Source organism: Anopheles coustani (assembly GCF_943734705.1).
Source record: "Anopheles coustani chromosome X unlocalized genomic scaffold, idAnoCousDA_361_x.2 X_unloc_10, whole genome shotgun sequence".
In the NCBI taxonomy this organism is placed as follows: Eukaryota; Metazoa; Arthropoda; class Insecta; order Diptera; family Culicidae; genus Anopheles; species Anopheles coustani.
In genome coordinates, this window is record NW_026525049.1 from 282,501 (window position 1) to 302,425 (window position 19,925).

The 19,925-nt window shown below is 42.6% G+C and overlaps 1 protein-coding gene and 1 non-coding gene across 2 annotated transcripts in view; both read left to right on the forward strand.

Moving 5' to 3' along the window:
• The window catches only part of LOC131269849 (helicase POLQ-like), a 151,720-nt gene that overhangs the window by 69,770 nt on the left and 62,025 nt on the right, over positions 1-19,925 (forward strand). The window lies entirely within an intron of this gene.
• Positions 4,520-4,674, forward strand: LOC131269854 (5.8S ribosomal RNA). Its single transcript, XR_009179028.1, has one exon. It is a non-coding gene; the product is annotated as a 5.8S ribosomal RNA (ribosomal RNA).

The window sequence follows — 19,925 nt, forward strand, 5'->3', positions numbered from 1 at the left end:
ACTCTTCGGATGTACTTCGGGTATCGCCTGTTGTCCGAGACCACTTGCATGGTTAGCAAGCGTTGTGGTCTAATGGCCCTACCGGGCAAACACTTTGGGTTCGCGAGGACTTAGAGTGCTGGTAGTGGTTGGCGGACCCAACACTCTGGGTACCTCCGGGTACTTGGGGTTGGTTGAGGACTTGGTGAACAAACACTTGTTGTACACTCTCCGGATGTACTTCGGGTGTCACCTGTTGTCCGAGACCACTTGCATGGTTAGCAAGCGTTGTGGTCTAATGGCCCTACCGGGCAAACACTTTATGTTCGCGAGGACTTGGAGTGCTGGTAGTGGTTGGCGGACCCAACACTCTGGGTACCTCCGGGTACTTGGGGTTGGTTGAGAACTTGGTGAAGATACCCCTGTCACCTTGTTCGAGGCCACTTGCATGGTCGCAAGCGTTGTGATACAATGGCCCTACCGGGCAAACACTTTGGGTTCGCAAGGACTTGGAGTGCCGGGACGGGTTGGCGGATCCAACACTCTGGGTACCTCCGGGTACTTGGGGTTGGTTGAGGACTTGGTGAGCAAACACTTGATATACGTTCTTCGGATGTACTTCGGGTATCGCCTGTTGTCCGAGACCACTTGCATGGTTAGCAAGCGTTGTGATTCAATGGCCCTACCGGGCAAACACTTTGGGTTCGCAAGGACTTGGAGTGCCGGGACGGGTTGGCGGATCCAACACTCTGGGTACCTCCGGGTACTTGGGGTTGGTTGAGGACTTGGTGAAGATACCCCTGTCACTTTGTTCGAGGCCACTTGCATGGTCGCAAGCGTTGTGATACAATGGCCCTACCGGGCAAACACTTTGGGTTCGCGAGGACTTGGAGTGCCGGGACGGGTTTGCGGATCCAACACTCTGGGTACCTCCGGGTACTTGGGGTTGGTTGAGGACTTGGTGAACAAACACTTGATATACACTCTTCGGATGTACTTCGGGTATCGCCTGTTGTCCGAGACCACTTGCATGGTCAACGGTTGAGGTGGTGATGGCGGGTCGGTGCTGTAGGGTGCCGGCCTGTTGGCTGCCTTGGCCGGGTTGGTTGGTTAACACTTGATTGAGCTTGCACCCGAGGGTAATGGCACTTGAAGGTGGGTACCGGCCGGCTGACCTGGTGTGATGGTTGGTTGGTGAACACTTGGCGGTACTTGCACTTGGCTGTGCTTGAACTTGAAGGTGGGATCCGGCTGGCCTAGGCCATTGGTGGTTGGTTCGTGGGTTAGCCCTTAGCTGGGCTGGCTGGCTGGCTGGCCATCGGTGGTGTGGTGTGGTGTGGTGTGTGGAGTCGAGCATCGCGCGCCGTTGCCTTCTTCGGAGTGTTGTGGGTACGCAAGTGCTTGCAGTGCAAAGAGGTTGGTGATGGAGTGACATTGCCTTCACCATGGAGTTGCGGGTACTTAGGTACTTGCAAGGAGATGGTGGTATGGTGGTGTTGCGTGTGTGGTGTTCGATTAGAAAGATATATTTTCTAAGTCCGGATTAGTGCTGTCAGGATAGCCGCCGCTAACAGGTCCTCCACGGCCTCCGTGGGGCTTGACTTGGCGCTATTCCGGACTTGGGGCGATCACGATGTCCCTGTGCGGGACTTAGAAGATGGAACAACACAAGTACCCTTATCCCATGACTTGTGAGTGATTGGCATACGTTACCACATGAAGAGAAAAATTGGCTAAGTCCCGGATCCATATTATATGAAGAGAAAAATCGGCTAAGTCCAGGATCCATATTATATGAAGAGAAAAATCGGCCAAGTCAAGGATCCATATTATATGAAGAGAAAAATCGGCTAAGTCCAGGATCCATATATCATAACCTAATAATCGGCTAAGTCCAGGATCCATATTATATGAAGAGAAAAATCGGTTATAGTTCATTCTAGCTTGCCCTATGTGGAAGAGGACTCAATACCCTACCTGTTGAGCTTGAAACAAAGTCATCACTTGGGCATGCTCATATTGCCATACAATATTCCATTATCTACTAATGAGCATGCAGCTATATGATTATAACCTGTAAACGATTACCCCGCCGTAGTTCAGCGCTTCAACCAAGTGATGACTTCAGTATGGCTAGTGTGTGAAGTATAAAGTATAGTCCTCCCCTGGTCCACACTGCTTCGGCGGTCCTGGGTAAGATAGTTAGTTCTAGCTTGCCCTATGTGGAAGAGGACACCATACTTAATACTGTGGTGTAATGAACAAAGTATAGTCCTCCACTGGTCCACGCTGCTTCGGCGGTCCTGGGTAAGATAGTTAGTTCTAGCTTGCCCTATGTGGAAGAGGGCATACAAGACAAAGTATAGTTCTCCCCTGGTCCACGCTGCTTCGGCGGTCCTGGGTAAGATAGTTAATTCTAGCTTGCCCTATGTGGAAGAGAGCATACATGAACCAAGAACGAAGGTTATGATCGAGGAATGATTCGACAACTAACCGATGGTATGAAATGTGAAGAATTCAAGCAAGCACACAATCAAGTCATCACTTGGGCATGCTCGATAGCCAACCCTATGACATTAACCTAGTAGAGCATGCGAAAACCAATATATATGTAAACGATGCCCCTCCCTAGTTCAGCGCTTCAACCAAGTGATGACTTCAGAATGGCTAAATCAAATCGGTTCAAAACATACCATCGGTACCCTATTGAAACACACAAGTCGATATCAAACCTCATGATTGTGTAGTCCTCCACTGGTCCACACTGCTCCGGCGGTCCTGGGTAAGATAGTTCATTCTAGCTTGCCCTATGTGGAAGAGGGCACATTACTCAATACTGTGGTGTTATGAACAAAGTATAGTCCTCCACTGGTCCACGCTGCTTCGGCGGTCCTGGGTAAGATAGTTAGTTCTAGCTTGCCCTATGTGGAAGAGGGCATACAAGACAAAGTATAGTTCTCCCCTGGTCCACGCTGCTTCGGCGGTCCTGGGTAAGATAGTTAATTCTAGCTTGCCCTATGTGGAAGAGAGCATACATGAACCAAGAACGAAGGTTATGATCGAGGAATGATTCGACAACTAACCGATGGTATGAAATGTGAAGAATTCAAGCAAGCACACAATCAAGTCATCACTTGGGCATGCTCGATAGCCAACCTCATGACATTAACCTAGTAGAGCATGCGAAAACCAATATATATGTAAACGATGCCTCCCTAGTTCAGCGCTTCAACCAAGTGATGACTTCAGAATGGCTAAATCAAATCGGTTCAAACCATACCATCGGTATCCTATTGAAACACACAAGTCGATATCAAACCTCATGATTGTGTAGTCCTCCACTGGTCCACGCCGCTTCGGCCGTCCTGGGTAAAATGGAACATTCCAGCTTGCCCTATGTGGAAGAGGGCACATTACTCAATACTGTGGTGTGAAGTATAAAGTTCAGTTCTCCCCTGGTCCACGCTGCTTCGGCGGTCCTGGGTAAGATAGTTCATTCTAGCTTGCCCTATGTGGAAGAGGACACTTCATACTTCGTCTCTAAGCGGCGGCTTGACTCCTCCCTACGGGGAACGGGTTTACGCGCACAGCGGCGGCTTACGCACTATGGCAGTCATGGATGCCTTACGTTTCTATGAAAAGTGTGTTCCTCCCCTGGTCCACGCTGCTTCGGCAGTCCTGGGTAAGATAGTTAGTTCTAGCTTGCCCTATGTGGAAGAGGACACGTAGACTTACTGTGGTGTGAAGTATAAAGTTCAGTTCTCCCCTGGTCCACGCCGCTTCGGCCGTCCTGGGTAAAATGGATTCATCCAGCTTGCCCTATGTGGAATGAGGACACTTTATGCTTCGTCTCTAAGCGGCGGCTTGCTCCTCCCTACGGGGAACGGGTATACGCGCACAGCGGCGGCTTACGTTATGGCAGTCATGGATGCCTTACGTTTCCATGAAAAGTGTGTTCCTCCCCTGGTCCACGCTGCTTCGGCAGTCCTGGGTAAGATAGTTAGTTCTAGCTTGCCCTATGTGGAAGAGGACACGTAGACTTACTGTGGTGTGAAGTATAAGGTTCAGTTCTCCCCTGGTCCACGCCGCTTCGGCCGTCCTGGGTAAAATGGATTCATCCAGCTTGCCCTATGTGGAATGAGGACACTTTATGCTTCGTCTCTAAGCGGCGGCTTGCTCCTCCCTACGGGGAACGGGTATACGCGCACAGCGGCGGCTTACGTTATGGCAGTCATGGATGCCTTACGTTTCCATGAAAAGTGTGTTCCTCCCCTGGTCCACGCTGCTTCGGCAGTCCTGGGTAAGATAGTTAGTTCTAGCTTGCCCTATGTGGAAGAGGACACGTAGACTTACTGTGGTGTGAAGTATAAGGTTCAGTTCTCCCCTGGTCCACGCCGCTTCGGCCGTCCTGGGTAAAATGGATTCATCCAGCTTGCCCTATGTGGAATGAGGACACTTTATGCTTCGTCTCTAAGCGGCGGCTTGCTCCTCCCTACGGGGAACGGGTATACGCGCACAGCGGCGGCTTACGCAAGTTAGTCACCCTCGGCAGTGGATCACTCGGCTCATGGATCGATGAAGACCGCAGCTAACTGCGCGTCATAATGTGAACTGCAGGACACATGAACATTGATAAGTTGAACGCATATTGCACGTCGTGGGAACCTACCATGATGTACAGATGACTGAGCGCTTATATTTGAGAAATGTATCGCATACATTTAACTACGCCGTGACACCCGTCACGAGACGTGCACCATGATGTTAACTAGGGTCGCGACGACCCGCTAGCATTAAAGAACCCGTGGTTTACAATATACTGGCATTGGAATTCGAAGTATTTAGAGCGTCCGTGTTCCCGCGTGAGGCGGAAGTACGAGGAGAAGGCGTGCTTGTGGTGTCTGTGGTGGTGTTTACTGATGTCTAGCTTCAGCTTATTTATTTATTTAAATAGAAGCGAAGATGTCAAAGTAGCGTCGAAGCAGCAGCGGTAGCACAAATGATTCAAGTATGGAAGTTGACCAAAGGAACACAAACAAACTAGCGTATGGGCAATGGAAGGTATCAGTGAGTTAAACCACACGCGGGCTAACAGCCCGTTAACCGAGTCCAACGGTACATATTGGACATTGAAACAAAGTAGTCGCAAGCCAGATGTGACGATAACAACCGCAAGGTACATAAGCCTCAGTTCATGTGTGACAACCCCCTGAATTTAAGCATATTAATAAGGGGAGGAAAAGAAACCAACCGGGATTCCCTGAGTAGCTGCGAGCGAAACGGGAGAAGCTCAGCACGTAGGGGTGGCGGCCTGTCCGTCTATCCGATTCCGTGTACTGGTGCGTCTCACTATCCGTCATCTTAGCGCTTTTCAAGTCCAACTTGAATGTGGCTCAGAACCCATAGAGGGTGATAGGCCCGTAGAACAGCGCCCGTTGGATGATGGACCGAGCGTACCATGGAGTCGTGTTGCTTGATAGTGCAGCACTAAGTGGGAGGTAAACTCCTTCTAAAGCTAAATACAACCATGAGACCGATAGTAAACAAGTACCGTGAGGGAAAGTTGAAAAGCACTCTGAATAGAGAGTCAAATAGTACGTGAAACTGCCGAGGGTGTGAAGCTCGTTGAACTCAATTATCCATAGGGCCATGACGCCCTCACTGGACTGTCAGCAGTAATTCTGGACTGACCCGACCCATGTGAGTTGTCATGGTCCGCGTGTGGACATCGTGATCCATTACGAAATGTAAGCGGTGACTCCGGTTGCCGCGAGCATGTCTGACACTAGGTCCCAAGAAACTGCTGTCGACCCTCTACGTACCTTCAGGTGACGATGGGCTATCGGAACCCTCGGGTAACCGGTTTTCGGCTAAGTTCAGGTGTGCCGTTGGACGCGTGATGGGCTTGAACGAACTAGAGTGGCTGGAAGCGCATGTTTGGGCATGTAACTGGGCGCGAGCCCGGGGCGACCAGTGCTCCTGATCGGCGATGCATTAACTAATTGAGGTACCTACGGGACCCGTCTTGAAACACGGACCAAGAAGTCTATCTTGCGCGCAAGTCAATGGGAAGTAGCAAACCCAAAGGCGAAGACAAAGCAACTGGCTAGTGTGCGGGATTACGGGTGCACCACAGTCCGCAAGGATTGGCTAGCTGTGCACCCCTCCATCCCCGGGTGTTTGCCCGAAGTCCTGATGGTCGTAGAAGCCGGACCCTCCGGGGGCTGGTGGTGGACCGTCGGGTACCGACGGAACATACCGTGATAATTTATGAAAAATCGAATAAGTCCGAGATGCCTTTAAGTAGGGATGCTGTATTGAGATGGGAGATGAAGAAGATCAAGATTCATCTCCATGCAGCATCCCATTCATCTCCCAGCATCCTAACATATGGATTTCTTAGAATTTATGAAAAATCGACTAAGTCCGAGATGGCTTTAAGTAGGGATGATGTATTAAGATGGGAAATGTAGGAGATCAAGATGCATCTCCATGCAGCATCCCATTCGTCTCCCAGCATCCTAACATATGAATTTCTTAGAATTTATGAAAAATCGACTAAGTCCGAGATGCCTTTAAGTAGGGATGCTGTATTGAGATGGGAGATGAAGAAGACCAAGATTCATCTCCATGCAGCATCCCATTCATCTCCCAGCATCCTAACATATGAATTTCTTAGAATTTATGAAAAATCGACTAAGTCCGAGATGGCTTTAAGTAGGGATGCTGTATTAAGATGGGATATGTAGGAGATCAAGATTCATCTCCATGCAGCATCCCATTTATCTCCCAGCATCCTAACATATGAATTTCTTAGAATTTATGAAAAATCGACTAAGTCCGAGATGCCTTTAAGTAGGGATGCTGTATTAAGATGGGAGATGTAGGAGATCCAGATTCATCTCCATGCAGCATCCCATTCATCTCGCAGCATCCTAACATATGAATTTCTATGAATTTATGAAAAATCGACTAAGTCCGAGATGCCTTGAAGTAGGGATGCTGTATTGAGATGGGAGATGTAGGAGATCAAGATTCATCTCCATGCAGCATCTTATTCATCTCCCAGCATCCTAACATATGAATTTCTTAGAATTTATGAAAAATCGACTAAGTCCGAGATGCCTTTAAGTAGGGATGCTGTATTGAGATGGGAGATGGAGAAGATCAAGATTCATCTCCATGCAGCATCCCATTCATCTCGCAGCACCCTAACATATGTTTTTCTTAGAATTTATGAAAAATCGACTAAGTCCGAGATGCCTTTAAGTAGGGATGCTGTATTAAGATCGGAGATGAAGAAGATCAAGATTCATCTCCATGCAGCATCCCATTCATCTCCCAGCATCCTAACATATGAATTTCTTAGAATTTATGAAAAATCGACTAAGTCCGAGATGGCTTTAAGTAGGGATGCTGTATTAAGATGGGATATGTAGGAGATCAAGATTCATCTCCATGCAGCATCCCATTTATCTCCCAGCATCCTAACATATGAATTTCTTAGAATTTATGAAAAATCGACTAAGTCCGAGATGCCTTTAAGTAGGGATGCTGTATTAAGATGGGAGATGTAGAAGATCCAGATTCATCTCCATGCAGCATCCCATTCATCTCGCAGCATCCTAACATATGAATTTCTATGAATTTATGAAAAATCGACTAAGTCCGAGATGCCTTGAAGTAGGGATGCTGTATTGAGATGGGAGATGTAGGAGATCAAGATTCATCTCCATGCAGCATCTTATTCATCTCCCAGCATCCTAACATATGAATTTCTTAGAATTTATGAAAAATCGACTAAGTCCGAGATGCCTTTAAGTAGGGATGCTGTATTGAGATGGGAGATGGAGAAGATCAAGATTCATCTCCATGCAGCATCCCATTCATCTCGCAGCACCCTAACATATGTTTTTCTTAGAATTTATGAAAAATCGACTAAGTCCGAGATGCCTTTAAGTAGGGATGCTGTATCGAGATGGGAGGTGACGAAGATCAAGATTCATCTCCATGCAGCATCCCATTCATCTCCCAGCATCCTAACATATGAATTTCTATGAATTTATGAAAAATCGACTAAGTCCCAGATGCCTTTAAGTAGGGATGCTGTATTAGGATGGGAGATGAAGAAGATCAAGATTCATCTCCATGCAGCATCCCATTTATCTCGCAGCATCCTAACATATGAATTTCTTAGAATTTTTGAAAAATCGACTAAGTCCCAGATGCCTTTAAGTAGGGATGCTGTATTAGGATGGGAGATGAAGAAGCTCAAGATTCATCTCCATGCAGCATCCCATTCATCTCGCAGCATCCTAACATATTTTTTTTTTAGAATTAATGAAAAATCGACTAAGTCCGAGATGCCTTTAAGTAGGGATGCTGTATCGAGATGGGAGATGAAGAAGATCAAGATTCATCTCCATGCAGAATCCCATGCATCTCGCAGCATCCTAACATATGAATTTCTTAGAATTTATGAAAAATCGACTATGTCCGAGATGCCTTTAAGTAGGGATGCTGTATTAAGATGGGAGGTGACGAAGATCAAGATTCATCTCCATGCAGCATCCCATTCATCTCCCAGCATCCTAACATATGAATTTCTTAGAATTTATGAAAAATCGACTAAGTCCGAGATGCCTTTAAGTAGGGATGCTGTATTAAGATGGGAGATGAGGAAAATCAAGATTCATCTCCATGCAGCATCCCATTCATCTCGCAGCATCCTAACATATGAATTTCTTAGAATTTATGAAAAATCGACTAAGTCCGAGATGCCTTTAAGTAGGGATGCTGTATTAGGATGGGAGATGTAGAAGATCAAGATTCATCTCCATGCAGCATCCCATTCATCTCGCAGCATCCTAACATATGAATTTCTAAGAATTTATGAAAAATTGACTAAGTCCGAGATGCCTTTAAGTAGGGATGCTGTATTAAAATGGGAGATGAAGAAGATCAAGATTCATCTCCATGCAGCATCCCATTCATCTCGCAGCATCCTAACATATGAATTGTTTAGAATTTATGAAAAATCGACTAAGTCCGAGATGCCTTTAGGTAGGGATGCTGTATCGAGATGGGAGATGAAGAAGATCAAGATTCATCTCCATCCAGCATCCCATTCATCTCGCAGCATCCTAACATATGAATTGTTTAGAATTTATGAAAAATCGACTAAGTCCGAGATGCCTTTAAGTAGGGATGCTGTATCGAGATGGGAGATGAAGAAGATCAAGATTCATCTCCATGCAGCATCCCATTCATCTCCCAGCATCCTAACATATGAATTTCTTAGAATTTATGAAAAATCGACTAAGTCCGAGATGCCCTTAAGTAGGGATGCTGTATTGAGATGGGAGATGTAGGAGATCAAGATTCATCTCCATGCAGCAACCCATTCATCTCCCAGCATCCTAACATATGAATTTCTTAGAATTTATGAAAAATCGACTAAGTCCGAGATGGCTTTAAGTAGGGATGCTGTATTAAGATGGGAGATGTAGGAGATCAAGATTCATCTCCATGCAGCATCCCATTTATCTCCCAGCATCCTTACATATGAATTTCTTAGAATTTATGAAAAATCGACTAAGTCCGAGATGCCTTTAAGTAGGGATGCTGTATTAAGATGGGAGATGGAGAAGATCAAGATTCATCTCCATGCAGCATCCCATTCATCTCCCAGCATCCTAACATATGAATTTCTATGAATTTATGAAAAATCGAATAAGTCCGAGATGCCTTTAAGTAGGGATGCTGTATTGAGATGGGAGATGAAGAAGATCAAGATTCATCTCCATGCAGCATCCCATTCATCTCCCAGCATCCTAACATATGGATTTCTTAGAATTTATGAAAAATCGACTAAGTCCGAGATGGCTTTAAGTAGGGATGCTGTATTAAGATGGGAAATGTAGGAGATCAAGATGCATCTCCATGCAGCATCCCATTCGTCTCCCAGCATCCTAACATATGAATTTCTTAGAATTTATGAAAAATCGACTAAGTCCGAGATGGCTTTAAGTAGGGATGCTGTATTAAGATGGGATATGTAGGAGATCAAGATTCATCTCCATGCAGCATCCCATTTATCTCCCAGCATCCTAACATATGAATTTCTTAGAATTTATGAAAAATCGACTAAGTCCGAGATGCCTTTAAGTAGGGATGCTGTATTAAGATGGGAGATGAAGTAGATTAAGATTCATCTCCATGCAGCATCCCATTCATCTCGCAGCATCCTAACATATGTTTTTCTTAGAATTTATGAAAAATCGACTAAGTCCGAGATGCATTTAAGTAGGGATGCTGTATTAAGATGGGATATGTAGGAGATCAAGATTCATCTCCATGCAGCATCCCATTTATCTCCCAGCATCCTAACATATGAATTTCTATGAATTTATGAAAAATCGAATAAGTCCGAGATGCCTTTAAGTAGGGATGCTGTATTGAGATGGGAGATGAAGAAGATCAAGATTCATCTCCATGCAGCATCCCATTCATCTCCCAGCATCCTAACATATGGATTTCTTAGAATTTATGAAAAATCGACTAAGTCCGAGATGGCTTTAAGTAGGGATGCTGTATTAAGATGGGAAATGTAGGAGATCAAGATTCATCTCCATGCAGCATCCCATTTATCTCCCAGCATCCTAACATATGAATTTCTATGAATTTATGAAAAATCGAATAAGTCCGAGATGCCTTTAAGTAGGGATGCTGTATTGAGATGGGAGATGAAGAAGATCAAGATTCATCTCCATGCAGCATCCCATTCATCTCCCAGCATCCTAACATATGTATTTCTTAGAATTTATGAAAAATCGACTAAGTCCGAGATGGCTTTAAGTAGGGATGCTGTATTAAGATGGGAGATGTAGGAGATCAAGATGCATCTCCATGCAGCATCCCATTCATCTCGCAGCATCCTAACATATGAATTTCTATGAATTTATGAAAAATCGACTAAGTCCGAGATGCCTTTAAGTAGGGATGCTGTATTAAGATGGGAGATGAAGAAGATCAAGATTCATCTCCATGCAGCATCTCATTTATCTCCCAGCATCCTAACATATGAATTTCTTAGAATTTATGAAAAATCGACTAAGTCCGAGATGGCTTTAAGTAGGGATGCTGTATTAAGATGGGAGATGTTGGAGATCAAGATTCATCTCCATGCAGCATCCCATTCATCTCCCAGCATCCTAACATATGAATTTCTATGAATTTATGAAAAATCGACTAAGTCCGAGATGCCTTTAAGTAGGGATGCTGTATTGAGATGGGAGATGTAGGAGATCAAGATTCATCTCCATGCAGCATCCCATTCATCTCGCAGCATCCTAACATATGAATTTCTTAGAACTTATGAAAAATCGACTAAGTCCGAGATGCCTTTAAGTAGGGATGCTGTATTAAGATGGGAGATGTAGGAGATCAAGATTCATCTCCATGCAGCATCCCATTCATCTCGCAGCATCCTAACATATGAATTTCTATGAATTTATGAAAAATCGACTAAGTCCGAGATGGCTTTAAGTAGGGATGCTGTATTAAGATGGGAAATGTAGGAGATCAAGATTCATCTCCATGCAGCATTCCATTCATCTCGCAGCATCCTAACATATGAATTTCTATGAATTTATGAAAAATCGACTAAGTCCGAGATGCCTTTAAGTAGGGATGCTGTATTGAGATGGGAGATGTAGGAGATCAAGATTCATCTCCATGCAGCATCTCATTTATCTCCCAGCATCCTAACATATGAATTTCTTAGAATTTATGAAAAATCGACTAAGTCCGAGATGCATTTAAGTAGGGATGCTGTATTAAGATGGGAGATGAAGTAGATCAAGATTCATCTCCATGCAGCATCCCATTCATCTCGCAGCATCCTAACATATGTTTTTCTTAGAATATATGAAAAATCGACTAAGTCCGAGATGCCTTTAAGTAGGGATGCTGTAGTAAGATTGGAGATGAAGAAGATCAAGATTCATCTCCATGCAGCTTCTTATTCTTCTCGCAGCATCCTAACATATGTTTTTCTAAGAATTTATTAAAAATCGACTAAGTCCGAGATGCCTTTAAGTAGGGATGCTGTATTAAGATGGGAGATGAAGAAGATCAAGATTCATCTCCATGCAGCATCCCATTCATCTCGCAGCATCCTAACATATGTTTTCCTTAGAATTTATGAAAAATCGACTAAGTCCGAGATGCCTTTAAGTAGGGATGCTGTATTGAGATGAGAGATGTAGGAGATCAAGATTCATCTCCATGCAGCATCCCATTCATCTCGCAGCATCCTAACATATGAATTTCTATGAATTTATGAAAAATCGACTAAGTCCGAGATGCCTTTAAGTAGGGATGCTGTATTAAGATGGGAGATGTAGGAGATCAAGATGCATCTCCATGCAGCATCCCATTCATCTCCGAGCATCCTAACATATGTTTTTCTTAGAATTTATGAAAAATCGACTAAGTCCGAGATGCCTTTAAGTAGGGATGCTGTATTAAGATGGGAGATGAGGAAGATCAAGATTCATCTCCATGCAGCATCCCATTCATCTCGCAGCATCCTAACATGTGTTTTTCTAAGAAATTATGATAAATCGACTCAGTCCGAGATGCCTTTAAGTAGTGATGCTGTATTAAGATGGGAGATGAAGAAGATCAAGATTCATCTCCATGCAGCATCCCATTCATCTCGCAGCATCCTATCATATGTTTTTCTTAGAATTTATGAAAAATCGACTAAGTCCGAGATGCCCTTAAGTAGGGATGCTGTATTATAATGGGAGATGGAGAAGATCAAGATTCATCTTCATGCAGCATCTCATTCATCTCGCAGCATCCTAACATATGTTTTTCTTAGAATTTATGAAAAATCGACTAAGTCCGAGATGCCTTTAAGTAGGGATGCTGTATTAAGATGGGAGATTAAGAAGATCAAGATTCATCTCCATGCAGCATCCCATGCATCTCGCAGCATCCTAACATATGAATTTCTTAGAATTTATGAAAAATCGACTAAGTCCGAGATGCCTTTAAGAAGGAATGCTGTATTAAGATTGGAGATGAAGAATATCAAGATTCTTCTCCATGCAGCATCCCATTTATCTCGCAGCATCCTAACATATGTTTTTCTGAGAATTTATGAAAAATCGACTAAGTCCGAGATGCCTTTAAGTAGGGATGCTGTATTGAGATGGGAGATGGAGAAGATCAAGATTCATCTCCATGCAGCATCCCATTCATCTCGCAGCATCCTAACATATGTTTTTCTTGGAATTTATGAAAAATCGACTAAGTCCGAGATGCCTTTAAGTAGGGATGCTGTATTGAGATGGGAGATGAGGAAGATCAAGATTCATCTCCATGCAGCATCCCATTCATCTCGCAGCATCCTGACATATGTTTTTCGTAGAATTTATGAAAAATCGACTAAGTCCGAGATGCATTTAAGCAGGGATGCTGTATTAAGATGGGAGATGAAGAAGTTCAAGGTTCATCTCCATGCAGCATCCCATTCATCTCGCAGCATCCTAACATATGTTTTTCTAAGAACTTATGAAAAATCGACTAAGTCCGAGATGCCTTTAAGTAGGGATGCTGTTTTAAGATAGGAGATGAAGAAGATCAAGAATCATCGCCATGCAGCATCCCTTTTATCTGGCAGCATCCTAACATATGTTTTTCTTAGAATTTTTAAAAAAACGACTAAGTCCGAGATTCCTTTAAGTAGGGATGCTGTATTAAGATGGGAGATGTAAAAGATCAAGATTCATCTCCATGCAGCATCCCATTCATCTCGCAGCACTATAACATATGTGTTTCTTAGAATTTATGAAAAATCGACTAAGTCCGAGATGCCTTTGAGTAAAGATGCTGTATTAAGATGGGAGATGAAGAAGAACAAGATACATCTCCATGCAGCATCCCATTCATCTCGCAGCATCCTAACATATGAATTTCTATGAATTTATGAAAAATCGACTAAGTCCGAGATGCCTTTAAGCAGGGATGCTGTATTAAGATGGGAGATGTAGGAGATCAAGATTCATCTCCATGCAGCATCCCATTCATCTCGCAGCATCCTAACATATGAATTTCTTAGAATTTATGAAAAATCGACTAAGTCCCAGATGCCTTTAAGTAGGGATGCTGTATTAAGATGGGAGGTGACGAAGATCAAGATTCATCTCCATGCAGCATCCCATTCATCTCGCAGCATCCTAACATATGAATTTCTTAGAATTTATGAAAAATCGACTAAGTCCCAGATGCCTTTAAGTAGGGATGCTGTATTAGGATGGGAGATGAAGAAGATCAAGATTCATCTCCATGCAGCATCCCATTCATCTCGCAGCATCCTAACATATGAATTTCTTAGAATTTATGAAAAATCGACTAAGTCCCAGATGCCTTTAAGTAGGGATGCTGTATTAAGATGGGAGGTGACGAAGATCAAGATTCATCTCCATGCAGCATCCCATTCATCTCGCAGCATCCTAACATATGAATTTCTTAGAATTTTTGAAAAATCGACTAAGTCCCAGATGCCTTTAAGTAGGGATGCTGTATTAGGATGGGAGATGAAGAAGATCAAGATTCATCTCCATGCAGCATCCCATTCATCTCCCAGCATCCTAACATATGAATTTCTTAGAATTTATGAAAAATCGACTATGTCCGAGATGCCTTTAAGTAGGGATGCTGTATTAAGATATGAGGTGACGAAGATCAAGATTCATCTCCATGCAGCATCCCATTCATCTCGCAGCATCCTAACATATGAATTTCTTAGAATTTATGAAAAATCGACTAAGTCCCAGATGCCTTTAAGTAGGGATGCTGTATTAGGATGGGAGATGAAGAAGATCAAGATTCATCTCCATGCAGCATCCCATTCATCTCGCAGCATCCTAACATATGAATTTCTTAGAATTTTTGAAAAATCGACTAAGTCCCAGATGCCTTTAAGTAGGGATGCTGTATTAGGATGGGAGATGAAGAAGATCAAGATTCATCTCCATGCAGCATCCCATTCATCTCGCAGCATCCTAACATATTTTTTTTTTAGAATTAATGAAAAATCGACTAAGTCCGAGATGCCTTTAAGTAGGGATGCTGTATCGAGATGGGAGATGAAGAAGATCAAGATTCATCTCCATGCAGCATCCCATGCATCTCGCAGCATCCTAACATATGAATTTCTTAGAATTTATGAAAAATCGACTATGTCCGAGATGCCTTTAAGTAGGGATGCTGTATTAAGATGGGAGGTGACGAAGATCAAGATTCATCTCCATGCAGCATCCCATTCATCTCCCAGCATCCTAACATATGAATTTCTTAGAATTTATGAAAAATCGACTAAGTCCGAGATGCCCTTAAGTAGGGATGCTTTATTAAGATAGGAGATGTAAAAGATCAAGATTTATCTCCATGCAGCATCCCATTCATCTCGCAGCATCCTAACACATGAATTTCTTAGAATTTATGAAAAATCGACTAAGTCCGAGATGCCTTTAAGTAGGGATGCTGTATTAAGATAGGAGATGTAAAAGATCAAGATTCATCTCCATGCAGCATCCCATTCATCTCGCAGCATCCTAGCATATGAATTTCTTAGAATTTATGAAAAATCGACTAAGTCCGAGATGCCTTTAAGTAGGGATGCTGTATTAAGATAGGAGATGTAAAAGATCAAGATTCATCTCCATGCAGCATCCCATTCATCTCGCAGCATCCTAGCATATGAATTTCTTAGAATTTATGAAAAATCGACTATGTCCGAGATGCCTTTAAGTAGGGATGCTGTATTAAGATGGGAGGTGACGAAGATCAAGATTCATCTCCATGCAGCATCCCATTCATCTCCCAGCATCCTAACATATGAATTTCTTAGAATTTATGAAAAATCGACTAAGTCCGAGATGGCTTTAAGTAGGGATGCTGTATTAAGATGGGAGATGTAGGAGATCAAGATTCATCTCCATGCAGCATCCCATTCATCTCCCAGCATCCTAACATATGAATTTCTAAGAATTTATGAAAAATCGACTAAGTCCGAGATTCCTTTAAGTAGGGATGCTGTATCGAGATGGGAGATGTAGAAGATCAAGATTCATCTCCATGCAGCATCCCATTCATCTCGCAGAATCCTAACATATGAATTTCTTAGAATTTATGAAAAATCGAATAAGTCCGAGTCGCCTTTAAGTAGGGATGCTGTATCGAGATGGGAGATGTAGAAGATCAAGATTCATCTCCATGCAGCATCCCATTCTCCTCGCAGCATCCTAACATATGTTTTTCTTAGAATTTATGAAAAATCGACTAAGTCCGAGATGCCTTTAAGTAGGGATGCTGTATTGAGATGGGAGATGAAGAAGATCAAGATTCATCTCCATGCAGCATCCCATTCATCTCGCAGCATCCTAACATATGTTTTTCTTAGAATTTATGAAAAATCGACTAAGTCCGAGATGCCTTTAAGTAGGGATGCTGTATAAAGATGGGAGATGGAGAAGATCAAGATTCATCTCCATGCAGCATCCCATTCATCTCGCAACATCCTAACATATGTTTTTCTTAGAATTTATGAAAAATCGACTAAGTCCGAGATGCCTTTAAGTAGGGATGCTGTATTAAGATGGGAGATGAAGAAGATCAAGATTCATCTCCATGCAGCATCCCATTCATCTCGCAACATCCTAACATATGTTTTTCTTAGAATTTATGAAAAATCGACTAAGTCCGAGATGCCGTTAAGTAGGGATGCTGTATTAAGATGGGAGATGAAGAAGATCAAGATTCATCTCCGCGCAGCATCCCATTCATCTCCCAGCATCCTAACATATGTTTCTCTTAGAATTTATGAAAAATCGACTAAGTCCGAGATTCCTTTAAGTAGGGATGCTTTATTAAGATGGGAGATTAAGAAGATCAAGATTCATCTCCATGCAGCATCCCATTCATCTCGCAGCATCCTAACATATGAATTTCTTAGAATTTATGAAAAATCGACTAAGTCCGAGGCGCCTTTAAGTAGGGATGCTGTATCGAGATGGGAGATGTAGAAGATCAAGATTCATCTCCATGCAGCATCCCATTCTCCTCGCAGCATCCTAACATATGTTTTTCTTAGAATTTATGAAAAATCGACTAAGTCCGAGATGCCTTTATGTAGGGATGCTGTATTAAGATGGGAGATGAAGAAGATCAAGATTCATCTCCATGCAGCATCCCATTCATCTCGCAGCATCCTAACATATGTTTTTCTTAGAATTTATGAAAAATCGACTAAGTCCGAGATGCATTTAAGTAGGGATGCTGTATCGAGATGGGAGATGAAGAAGATCAAGATTCATCTCCATGCAGCATCCCATTCATCTCCCAGCATCCTAACATATGAATTTCTATGAATTTATGAAAAATCGACTAAGTCCGAGATGCCTTTAAGTAGGGATGCTGTATTGAGATGGGAGATGTAGGAGATCAAGATTCATCTCCATGCAGCATCCCATTCATCTCCCAGCATCCTAACATATGAATTTCTTAGAATTTATGAAAAATCGACTAAGTCCGAGATGGCTTTAAGTAGGGATGCTGTATTAAGATGGGAGATGTAGGAGATCAAGATTCATCTCCATGCAGCATCCCATTCATCTCCCAGCATCCTAACATATGAATTTCTTAGAATTTATGAAAAATCGACTAAGTCCGAGATGCCTTTAAGTAGGGATGATGTATTAAGATGGGAGATGAAGAAGATCAAGATTCATCTCCATGCAGCATCCCATTCATCTCGCAGCATCCTAACATATGTTTTTCTTAGAATTTATGAAAAATCGACTAAGTCCGAGATGCATTTAAGTAGGGATGCTGTATTAAGATGGGAGATGAAGAAGATCAAGATTCATCTCCATGCAGCATCCCATTCATCTCGCAGCATCCTAACATATGTTTTTCTTAGAATTTATGAAAAATCGACTAAGTCCGAGATGGCTTTAAGTAGGGATGCTGTATTGAGATGAGAGATGTAGGAGATCAAGATTCATCTCCATGCAGCATCCCATTCATCTCCCAGCATCCTAACATATGAATTTCTTAGAATTTATGAAAAATCGACTAAGTCCGAGATGCCTTTAAGTAGGGATGCTGTATTGAGATGAGAGATGTAGGAGATCAAGATTCATCTCCATGCAGCATCCCATTCATCTCCCAGCATCCTAACATATGTATTTCTTAGAATTTATGAAAAATCGACTAAGTCCGAGATGGCTTTAAGTAGGGATGCTGTATTAAGATGGGAGATGTAGGAGATCAAGATGCATCTCCATGCAGCATCCCATTCATCTCGCAGCATCCTAACATATGAATTTCTATGAATTTATGAAAAATCGACTAAGTCCGAGATGCCTTTAAGTAGGGATGCTGTATTAAGATGGGAGATGAAGAAGATCAAGATTCATCTCCATGCAGCATCCCATTCATCTCCCAGCATCCTAACATATGTATTTCTATGAATTTATGAAAAATCGACTAAGTCCGAGATGCCTTTAAGTAGGGATGCTGTATTGAGATGAGAGATGTAGGAGATCAAGATTCATCTCCATGCAGCATCCCATTCATCTCGCAGCATCCTTACATATGAATTTCTATGAATTTATGAAAAATCGACTAAGTCCGAGATGGCTTTAAGTAGGGATGCTGTATTAAGATGGGAGATGTAGGAGATCAAGATTCATCTCTATGTAGCATCCCATTCATCTCCCAGCATCCTAACATATGAATTTCTTAGAATTTATGAAAAATCGACTAAGTCCGAGATGCCTTTAAGTAGGGATGCTGTATTGAGATGAGAGATGTAGGAGATCAAGATTCATCTCCATGCAGCATCCCATTCATCTCGCAGCATCCTAACATATGTATTTCTTAGAATTTATGAAAAATCGACTAAGTCCGAGATGGCTTTAAGTAGGGATGCTGTATTAAGATGGGAGATGTAGGAGATCAAGATGCATCTCCATGCAGCATCCCATTCATCTCGCAGCATCCTAACATATGAATTTCTATGAATTTATGAAAAATCGACTAAGTCCGAGATGCCTTTAAGTAGGGATGCTGTATTAAGATGGGAGATGAAGAAGATCAAGATTCATCTCCATGCAGCATCCCATTCATCTCGCAGCACCCTAACATATGTTTTTCTTAGAATTTATGAAAAATCGACTAAGTCCGAGATGCCTTTAAGTAGGGATGCTGTATTGAGATGGGAGTTTTTCTAACATATGTTTTTCTTAGAATTTATGAAAAATCGACTAAGTCAGAGATGCCTTTAAGTAGGGATGCTGTATTGACATGGGAGATGTAGGAGATCAAGATTCATCTCCATGCAGCATCCCATTCATCTCGCAGCATCCTAACATATGTTTTTCTTGGAATTTATGAAAAATCGACTAAGTCCGAGATTCCGTTAAGTAGGGATGCTGTATTAAGATGGGAGATGCAGAAGATCAAGATTCATCTCCATGCAGCATCCCATTCAACTCGCAGCATCCTAACATATGAATTTCTAAGAATTTATGAAAAATCGACTAAGTCCGAGATGCCTTTAAGTAGGGATGCTGTATTGAGATGGGAGATGAAGAAGATCAAGATTCATCTCCATGCAGCATCCCATGCATCTCCCAGCATCCTAACATATGAATTTCTTAGAATTTATTAAAAATCGACTAAGTCCGAGATGCCTTTAAGTAGGGATGCTGTATTGAGATGGGAGTTTTTCTAACATATGTTTTTCTTAGAATTTATGAAAAATCGATTAAGTCCGAGATGCCTTTAAGTAGGGATGCTGTATCGAGATGGGAGATGAAGAAGATCAAGATTCATCTCCATGCAGCATCCCATTCATCTCGCAGCAT